This window comes from Octodon degus, unplaced genomic scaffold (assembly GCF_000260255.1).
Source record: "Octodon degus isolate 3935 unplaced genomic scaffold, OctDeg1.0 scaffold00047, whole genome shotgun sequence".
NCBI lineage: Eukaryota > Metazoa > Chordata > Mammalia > Rodentia > Octodontidae > Octodon > Octodon degus.
In genome coordinates this window covers 3,515,488-3,526,182 of record NW_004524623.1, presented here as the reverse complement: position 1 = coordinate 3,526,182, position 10,695 = coordinate 3,515,488, and the positions used below count along the sequence as shown (strand labels likewise).

Below are 10,695 nucleotides of genomic sequence, written 5' to 3'. Positions count from 1 at the left end.
CACACTAGTGCAGCAATTTGCTGGTGTCGTTGAGTTGTGCTGGCTTCCAAACTTTCTCAATAAAACTGTCTTTGTTATCACAATTGTATGTTTTTTTTATTTATTTATTTTCATTTTGGTACTGGGGCTCAAACATAGGACCTTGTGCTTGCCAGGCAGGCGCTTATGCTGATAAACTATCTATCTGACCACACAATTGTATATTTTAAATACGATATGAACCTAGTAAAATGAACATGAAAAAAGAACCATTTTTGTAAAACTACTAGTAAGCCAAACCACTAAAACTCTTTTTGAAGTTCATATAAGTGACACAACTATAAGGAAAATGGGCAAAAATAACACATGATTCTATGGTGGGACCAATAACAAATGTCTTAAATTTCTGCTCCACCTTAAAGAATCTGAAAATGAAAGGGATTAAGAAACTGTGGTGGAACACTCCTGTAATCCCAGTGCTGGGGATATTAAGCCCTGGTAGATTAAGGTACATTAATTTATATTAAATAAGAAAAATAATTATAGCATGTAAATCTTATTTTTCTTTCCCCATTTAGTTTATTTCTATTAACAAAGCAACTGGTTCTAATTATTAAAAAAAAGAGGAAGTGAATATCTTCAGTTATAAATGCCTGCAGTGAGGAAGTGATCCCTGTTCTAGACTGAAGACCAGAGAGTTCAGTGGGCAACAGAAAACAGAGTAAGCAAGGGTTTGTAGATTTTGAATGTTATGACTAGAAAAACTTATACTGAACTTTTTGTTCAGTAAAAGCATTATACAAACCGATTGTGTATCATCATCAACATTTTCTGGGATAGCGTGGGTATCCCAAAATACTAAGAAGACCAGGTAATGAACATGCCATAACTGTAGCACTGTGGAGGGCCACTCACGATGCAGTACCTTGTCCTTATTTTGCCTACCTTGCAATCAAATCTTTATTCCAAGTTTCCATTTCCTCAGACTGAAACTTTTGAATTTCTGAGCATGACAGTTTTTTCCTGCAGTTTCTGCACCTTAAGTAATGTGTGTTCTCTCTTTGAATAAAAAGGTATTTTCATGGTGATCCCATACCATATTTTGGCTTACATTGTTTTATTATAATGTAACATAAATATGCATGTGTCTTATTTGAATGTAAAAGAAATATGTGCTCAAGGCTCCTGTCCAACTCCAAAGCAAAGGCAATTTACAAGTAAAATACTAACGAAACAGCAAAACCATTAAAATTCAAATGAACAGCATTGATTTTGTGTAATACATAATGTTGTTTTACTGGAATAATATGGCTGATACAAGGTTTAATGTATAAAAATGCAACCTTGGGTCAAGCCCTGTACTATATATAATCAGCTTTTACAGTTTGATTTCAGGAACACTAATGTAAGAATAAATATGTGTGCTCTTATTTAAGATAAATAGCTTTCTTATAAAATGAAAGCTTTTCCAGTGTATTATGATCCTAGAATGATTTTTCCCAAAGTGCTAACTCTGTAAATTGTTTAACACTGTGGTATTTAAGAAATCTGTGTGTTCACAGTTAATCCAATTATTAAAATAATGAATATTTAATAGCATATTTATTGTTAGTGAATTATTCTTGCTTAGTATCTGAGCGATATAACTACTTGAAAAATACACATAATTCCAGGGGACACAAATAGGATGCCTGTTTCTCTGTTAATTTTGCAGGCCTATCCCGTCAGATGACATGTGGCAAGTTGGTCCTCCCACGACTCTTTTCCATTCTCATGACTTTGAAACCAGGAAGCACTCCACAGTGCCATTTGATCCAAACACAATTGTTACGGTTTGTGTCTAGCTGTTCCCCCAAAGCCTCATGCAGTCATGGGACGTGGACTTCTAGACTTTGAGATTAACTCATGATCCATTGGGATTATGGGTCTTAGTACTGCTGGGATTATGAGTGGGAGTGCTACACCCAGCCTGGTGCAGATAGCCTGAATGCAGTTTAAGGGAGACAGACTTGCTCTCCGCAGCCATTGTTGCTGCTACTCCTCCATTTTTCTCTCTATTCTTTGCTGCTGCCATGAAAGGTTGCTCTTTGACATGTGCCAGTCTGCCTTGGAGCCAGCTGAGTATGGACTGAAACCTCCAGTGACTGTAAGCTAAATAAACGTTTCCTTCCTTCCTTCCTTTCGAGTGCTGGGTATTTGTCCCAACAATGAGAGAAGAGTAACTGAGACAACAATCATAAGTATAAACACAAATTCAGACTAGAACTGCAAGGCACTGATCCTTTAGGAGATACTAACTTTGATAAGCTAGAGTATGTTTTCATTTACCTTTACACATTTCAGTGAAATTAAAACACTTTGGCCAAAACCTAAGATGCTGAAGAATATATCCAGCACTTCATAGACAAGTTTTCAAACTCTGGTCGATGACGTAGTGAAGGGAAGAAAACCAACGAACTTTTTTAAAAAAGTTCTAGGTATTCAAACATTTCATAGATGAAAGCATCAATTGTCAATAGATTTTTTTTTAATCGGAAAGGTTTTTAAAATATATGCTTGCAGCAAAAAATGAGCATATTCTTTGTGCTTGGAGAACATACATAACACTGATTAATTCTTTATATATCCCCTTCCTCTTTTTCTCTCCCTTTTCACAACATCTCTTATCTCCTTTGCCATGTGTCAGAGACCTACATCCCTATTTTCTACTATCTTTTATATCTCTCTTTGATTGATTTATACCTGGGTTTCTCACATAAAAGAAACTATACGATTTTTTTTTTTTTTGAACCGAGAATTGAACTCAAGCCCTTGCCTTTGCCAGGGAAGCGCTTATTCGACTGAGCCATCTCCCTGGCCCAAAACCATATGATTTTTAAGTTTATGTGTCTGCTTTCCATTTTCCTGCAAAGGTACTCAATAGTTTTATAGCAAAGTAAAGCTCCATTGTGCATAAATATCACATTTTCAGTTATCTGTTAATAAATATGAAGGCTGGGCCTACAATTTAGCTGTTATAACTTGTACTGCTATAAACACAGATATGCATGTATCACAATGTAGTAGAAGAGTTCTTTTTCCCCTTCACTGCCTCATCAGCATTTGTTTTTATTGATTTCTTGACAGTAGCTGTTCTTCCTGAAGTAAAATGGAATGTCAGTGTTGTTTTAATTTGCACTTTTCAAATAGCCAGAAATGCTGAACATTTTTTCATGTATTTATTTGCCATTTGTAGTTCTTTGGAGAAATATCTATTCATTTCAGTTGCCCATCTTCTGAGTGAGTCTTTTGTTCTGGAGGGTCTGTTCTTTTTGAACTCTTTGTATATTCTAGATAGTAATACTCTGCTCAATAACTGAAAAAACATTTTTCTCCTGCAGGTTGTCTCTTTACTTTGTTGATCATTTCCTTTGATGTACGGAAACTTTTAAATTTGATAGACAGTGGTACCTTGGTTCAGGAGTGCTCTTATTTTCAAACAATTTTATTTCTGTATGGAAACCCTGCAATGAGTGCCTAACACAAGTTTGGTCTTCTTTCCTACAGAAACACAATCATAGTCATCTTTTCCAGAACCATGGAACAAATTAAGTTTGTGAACTGGCATGGCACATGGGGATCGAACCCCGGCTGCTGCACTCTGCCTAAAGCAGGAGCTCCATTTGTTTATTCTTTTTTTAGGGTTTCTTTCTTTCTTTCTTTCTTTCTTTCTTTCTTTCTTTCTTTCTTTCTTTCTTTCTTTCTTTCTTTCTTTCTTTCTTTTTTTTCAGAACCGGGGATTGAACTCAGGCCCTTGCGCTTGCCAGGGAAGCACTTATTCCACTGAGCCAACTCCCCAGCCCCCATTTGTTGATTCTTAACATTATTCTTTTGCAACTGGGGTTCTTTCTGCACCTAGAATTTTAAGAATTTTGCCTATCTTATCTTCCAGCAGGCTAAGTGTTTCTGTTTTAATATTTAAATTGATCCATTTTTGTTTTTATTTTAGCAAAGGTGAGAAATATGGGTCTAGGTTTAATCTTCCACATGTATAAAGCCAATTTTCCCAGCACCATTTGTTAAAGAAGAGATCATTCTTCCCGTGTATGTTTTCGGCCCCTTATTCAATGATCTGTTGGCTAATTGTGTCTAAAATTGCTTCTCAATTCTATATTCTGTTGGTCTGAATAGCTGTTTTAGTGATGGCACCATGATGTTCTTATCATTGTAGCTTTTGAACATAACACAAAAGCTGTGATTACGATACCTCCTGCTTTGCTGTATTACCAAGGATTGTTTTTGTTACTGGCAAATTAGCAAAGGAGAAATGAATTTCCTAGGGCAAAGACTACAAAGAGGAAATAAGGAGTCAAATAATCAATGAATTTTGTCCAAAATAAGACCCAGCTATGGGAGAATTTAGCAAGTAAGCCCATCAAGGGTCTCTGTGGTGGCGAACCTATGGCACATGTTGCTGCTATGGACTATTTGTATCATTGAAAGCTCTAACAGGTTCTCCATCACTGATAGATTTTTAGGAGTTCAGGCTGAATGCTGTTAGATGGGGTGGAACCAGCATGGGTTTCTTTGCTTGGACATTTTTAGTTCACCATTTCCATACACCCCACCCCCAGTTCTTTAGGTTATACCATGATAGTATGTTGCGTTTTCTCATGAGATTATAAGCTCCTCAACAACTGGAAAATTGCTTCCATCTTCTCTGTGAGTCTACTGTTTTGAAGCTTCAGGTACACAGTAGAACTGCAGTAAAATAAATGGAACAAAACGTTTCTGAGTCAGAAGGAATGTTGAAGACTATTTAAGCCAATGTTTAGCAACCTCTAAGCTACAGATTAGAGTGAGTCTACTATGTCATGGAAGCCAGAATACATTGAGAAAATTTATCAAAGCTTTATTCTTAAAATACAGTCTTTCTGATTGTAGGCCAAACCATTAACCAGTTTCTCATAATGGATCCAAATGAGTCAAGTTACTTTCTAATGTCTACTTTTTAAAAACATAGGCATTTTGGCAGAGATAACCAGTGATCTACTGAAATTGTTTCTTTCATTTGCATAATACACAGAGGTTGAAAAGTGTCATTGTGGCTGCCTGGTCACAGACTACAGTGTTCAGCCCTACTTAGCACATAAGTATTGGGTGAGAGTGAAATGTGAGCATGTATCCGGGTGACACTGTTGGCTCAGGGCTTTAAGAACAACTGTCTTTCCACTGCCTTTCCCTTCTTACAGCTGTATTAAAATGTTAACAATTAAAAAATGTTAACACTTAGATCCTGGAGTAAGTGCCAGCAAACTTTTTCTGTAAAAAGCCAGATTGAAAAGTGTGTTCTTGGGGCCGGCCTGATAGCTTAGCAGACTAAAATGCCTGCTTACGCAGAGCACAGGGGCTGGGGTTTGATCCCCAGCATGCGGTGCCAACCCCGCCGCAGGGCGCACTGAGGTGGCAATCGAGAATGGGCATGACGCGCCTAATCCCAGCGCTTGGGAGGCTGACAACAGGAGAATCATTAGGAGTCCGATCTATGTAGTGAGACCCTGTAGACCCTGTCCTAAATACAGAAAAGAAAAATGTATTCTTTGCAGATCATAGCAGCTATTCATAACTACAACTGTAATAAAGGAGAGACCAAGCACAAACAACACAAATAAATGGACATGGTTGAGATTCAGTAAGATTTTATTTATTAGAACAGTCAGCAGGCAAGATTTGGTCAACAGGTTACAGTTTCCCCATCTCTATCGTAGTAGATGGTAGAGCTATAGCAAGGAGGGATCGAAATCTAAATCTGGTATCACGGCATGGAAGAGTCTCGAACAAATAGGATACTCATGTAGGATAGTGGTTCAACTGAGAAATTTCTATGTCATTTGAATTGATACATAACTCTTTTTCTTAGAGTGCTTAATGTCACTCTAGCCAATAAAAATTGGTAAATTGGAATGTTATACTACCATGGACAAAAAAAAATACTGACCTAAAAGCAGATGTAGATGCCAAGGAAACAGATAGCTAATGCTTTAATAATGGCAATATGCAAGGACAATACTGTCAACTGCGATAGCTTGAGAGGAAGATGATGTGTAAGATAAGTCTGTAACTTTTGATATGAGGCTGTGGAAGAGGGTAGGAATGATTGGAAAAAGCCAGAATGTTAATGTGTGTTTGCAGTTGCTTGGTTGTTCTATTTAGTAAGATATTGCATGAAAGTGATAAGCTCAGGCCTAGATGGATTAGAGTGCAGGAGGTAAAAGGGAACAGAAAGAGTGCTGGAGTGTGGGACTTTCCAGTGTGAAAAGAATCCATCAGGCTCTTAAGCAACAAAAGATAATATTGAAAGAGGCCTCAAGTGACAAAGGTCCATCGGGCTCCTCAGTCAAATAAACTGACTCAGCCCTGCAGCAAAGATAAGATTGAGGGTGTTGTGCTTTCTCCTAAACCTGTGACTTTAATGAGTCTCATTAAATTGAGAGAGAAAAGCCTATGGGAAAAGAAACAAAGGAAAAAAGTAGACTTGAGAGTTGCATGCAGGGAAAAATCTTGAGTGCAGTTACAAATGAAACCAACTGAATGCAAACAGATCAAGAGTTATTACGTTTCTGAGATCTTTGTTTTGTCAAAGGGCGAGTGAGTTATAATCTCCTTCCTGTAAAGATTATGCACCTTTGCCCCCTGCCTTAAGATCTGAAATGCTCACCTAAGGGAGAAATATACTTCCTTGTCCTATCAATATCGGACTTTACCCAATGGGATTTAAGAAGTAATGAATATTATCGTGCCCTACTTATGCATTAGGAGCTATTGCATGGATCTGTTAATTTCACACAGAAACTGATCTTTCAATCTGGAGTCCAGACTGAAGAAGTCCTATAAAACACTACTGCCAAGAAGCAGCTGACATTTAATGTGGGCAAGAAGCAAACAGTTATTGTTGTGAGTTACTGTGATTTGGGTGTTGTTTATTCCTGTGAAAAAAACTTAGGAATAGCTGGCTGAGATGTAAGGAAATGACCTCTGACCCAAACCTGTAACTGGTCTTAAAAAAAAAAAAATGCTAGACCCTTTCAGAAGAAGCTGAGGCAGATAACAGAGAAGACTCCCTGAAAGAGACAGCTCCAGTGAACAAAGAAGATTCTCCTCCGAGAGCATAACCCAGTCTGATTATGTAATTTCCATAATAAGGATTCTTTTTTCTTTCGAAATTACTAGAATTTTATTCACCTCAGGCTTATGACTTGCAACCAAAGACGCTGTGCAAAGAAAGCAAAGATTAAGTACGCTTTAGGGAGATGGAGAAATACACATTGGTGACGTAGGAAATCAGGTGGACAAAAGACACTATATATAGGACACCATATAGATCTCAATATTCAGTAGCATTTTCAACAATTTTTTTTAAAAAATAAGAGCAAAGAAAGAAGCAATTTTACAGTAGACATAAATCTTATACAATTTAAAAAGCATTCTTCAGATCACAGAGCATAAAGTTGAAAAATGTATATGGAGTGAAATCTAACTATTGTACATTTATCACCTATTAAATTTCCTTATATGTACATCAGTGTAAAAGAAAATACCGGACAAATAAAAATCTTGAAAATTTCCTGATGAAAAATAAAATAACCAGTGGCTTTTAATGGCTTCTTCTGGTTACCAGTGCTACAAAATACAAAATTCTCATCCAAACAGCTGATAAAACCAGACACAAACCTTTACCAAATTAGACCCACCCATAGAAATATACTATCCACCCACATTTTCCAAAAACAAACTTCTGTTTGTTCTAATCTTTGAATCTTCTTTTTTCTTATTTCAAATTTTATTTTATTGAGAAACAAATAGCAATGAGACAGTTCAAAACTCATTAATAGGACATTTTTCAATAATTAATACATTTTACATTATCTTCTTAGTGGTCATCCATAGTAGAAGATACAGACAGGATATCCTATCAAAGCACTATTACTACAAATATTTCTTCTCATTGATTTAAGTGAAAGTAGGTGTATATCTCCCCCCCCCCATAATTTTATTGAGAAACAAATAGCAATGAGACAGTTTCAAACTAAATTGGTAGGACAGTTTCAATAATTAACACATTACTTACATTCTTCCTAGTGGTTAATTGCTATACAAGATGCGGACTTGATATCCTATTTACAAACTCTATTAGAACAAATCATTCTATTCATTAAGAGAATGTAACTATATATCTATCTTAACCATTTTGAATACACAGACACAAAATGGACATTCATCTGTATACCCTTTTCTTGTTTAGTTCTGTTATTTGAATATTATAGGTGTGTAAAGGCAGCAAAATATTCTAAAAGAGCCCAGTAACCCATAATAGTATTGGGTCTTCTGCTTCACTGGCAATGTCAAAAATTGTTGACCTGAGTCCCTACAGCTCAACATAACACCATGGCTTTACTTCTTATACTTCGTTTTTACACTTTTCTGCTGGGTGATTAAGACCAAAGTAAAGCAAGACCTTGCAACAAGAGTTGTAGCTTTTGGGTCTGATGAGGTCAGTGAAATCCCCTCAGGATTTATGCTGAGATCCTGGACCTCAGGTTGTAGAAACTTTGTCAGTGTCAGCCATGTAGATGAGTCACGGCCATTGCTTGGCCAGTGTGCTTTGAAAGCCTGAGAGAATGTTTTCTCTCCATGTGATTCTCCTTAGGCACACTCTACATCATCGATCACTTTTCTCTTTGGCCCCATAATCTCCTTGATCAGAAAATTTGGGACACTACCGAGTTACATGACATTACAGTACAAGTTCTCATATGTCCTGCGTCTTAAGTGACCTTGGAAGGCTAGGGCCAAAATGTTGGCTTTCCTTGAGGCCCTCCTTTTTCTCTAATTTTGGTCTGCAAACTTAGGTTGTTAGCCCTCCAGAAGAGAAGTTTGTGGTTATTACCATACAACCTAGGCTGTTAATCTTAACCTCACTATCTGTCTGAATATCAAATATCTTAGGTGCCCATTTGGTCACAAGATGTTACAAACTTTGTGTTTTTTACACCATGATATCCTATGTTTGTTTGGCAGTATTCTAAAGCTAGTTTATAAGATGAGGAGGAGGACACAGAAAGAACCCAATGTTCACAGGACACTTGAAGCCACTGGGTAGAAATGAGAGAGGGGAGGAAAAATATTCAGTTCCACGGAGAACACTCCTCATCAGTCTCACTTGCTTCTGACTGGTCATTTTCATCCTGCTCTTCATCACTATTAAAATCCCTCACCACTGGCTTTGTTCTTCCTTGATTTGGCCCTTTCTTGGCCTTTTCCTTTGTCCCAGCCTTTCTCATGTCTCTTATTGAGCTTGATTTTCACCTTAACACATTTTGCCTCAGACTCAGACTCCTCTTCCTCTTCCTCTTCCTCTTCCTCTTCCTCTTCCTCATTGCTTTCCTCTTCACTTTCTTCTTTGGCAATTTTCTGCTACACATTCTTAAACACTGACTGTAAGACAATTCAATCTTCATAGATCTGGGACCCCTGCAAGTTGAATGTCTGAACATTGTAACACAGAAGCATAACATCGTACTCCATGTTGTCCAGGCTCTGGTACTTATGATTATAAAATCTTTCCTTCATATTTTTGAAATCCACTGGCTTCCTAATTAATTCCTAGTATTCTGGTAACTCTTTCCTGGAAGGTAACTAAATGAAGACTTTACTGAGCTGCCACCCTGAACTATCTTGGTAGTTGATTGCAGTATCTGATAGCATTCATCTCTTTTGTCAGTTTGGGGGATTTGGTGACAGCTTCTCAGCTGGAGGGTGGCCCTGCCTCTTCTTAGCTTTTTCTACATTTTCTTTTACAAGATCTTTGTCCACATTTCTTCATCTTTTTCTGTTCTTAAGCCATACTTCCTCTTCCGCTTCTTCCAAATTGCCATCTTCAATGGCCCCATAGTGTGCCTCTAACATAGTTCAGGAGCAACAGGCTTCCTGGCTCAGACCAAGTCTTTCCCATAGTGCAAAATGTAATTAATCCATGGTACAGGTTCTTGCCAGTGCCCCTCCACTAAGATTTCATGCCTGGTAGAGTCCTGCTATGTACTTCCTACTTTTTCTTCATCAAAAAGAGAGCTCTCATTTTATGTATTTTGTGTGTTTGCCATTCCATCTTATCATTTTCAGTGTTGGCTGCCAGATGAAAAGAAGACATTTTGGATGGAATGAAAAAGACGATGTATTACCAAGAGATCACGGTATTTGAGCAGGTTGTAGAAAGTGGCTGGTACTTATATTTGATCCCTTTAGGGAGAAAGAAGTAAATCCTCTGTGTGCAAAGAAGGATGAACACAGATACTTAGGGCTAGAGTGGTGGACTACACAGAAACTAGGTGAACGCGAAAGTCTCCCACATTCAGAGTATGGAGATGTCCCCAGAAAGAGGCAACATTTCCTTGCCTCTCATACATATTAAAGGATAGCTGTGTGATTAATTCTTACCAAAGGTGTGTTTGTAAATAATCACATAGGCTTAGAAAATGCTAGAATCAAGGAACAGGAAGTTCTGCTGGCTGATAAGATTGTTTTGTATTGATACATACATGAGAAATAAACTATTGTATTTGAGTCATTTTTCATTTTTAAGTTTATTTTTACAGTATATAATACCCTAACCAAGACAGAGATTATAGGCACTTCAAACTTTAATGTTATTGGAAGAACTAAGTGAGTGAGCACTTCACA

General features: G+C 37.3%; 1 pseudogene; it reads right to left on the bottom strand.

The window, feature by feature from the left end:
• Nucleotides 1–9,143: 9,143 nt before the first annotated feature.
• LOC101592536 lies at nucleotides 9,144–9,924 on the bottom strand (annotated as a pseudogene).
• Nucleotides 9,925–10,695: the final 771 nt, after the last annotated feature.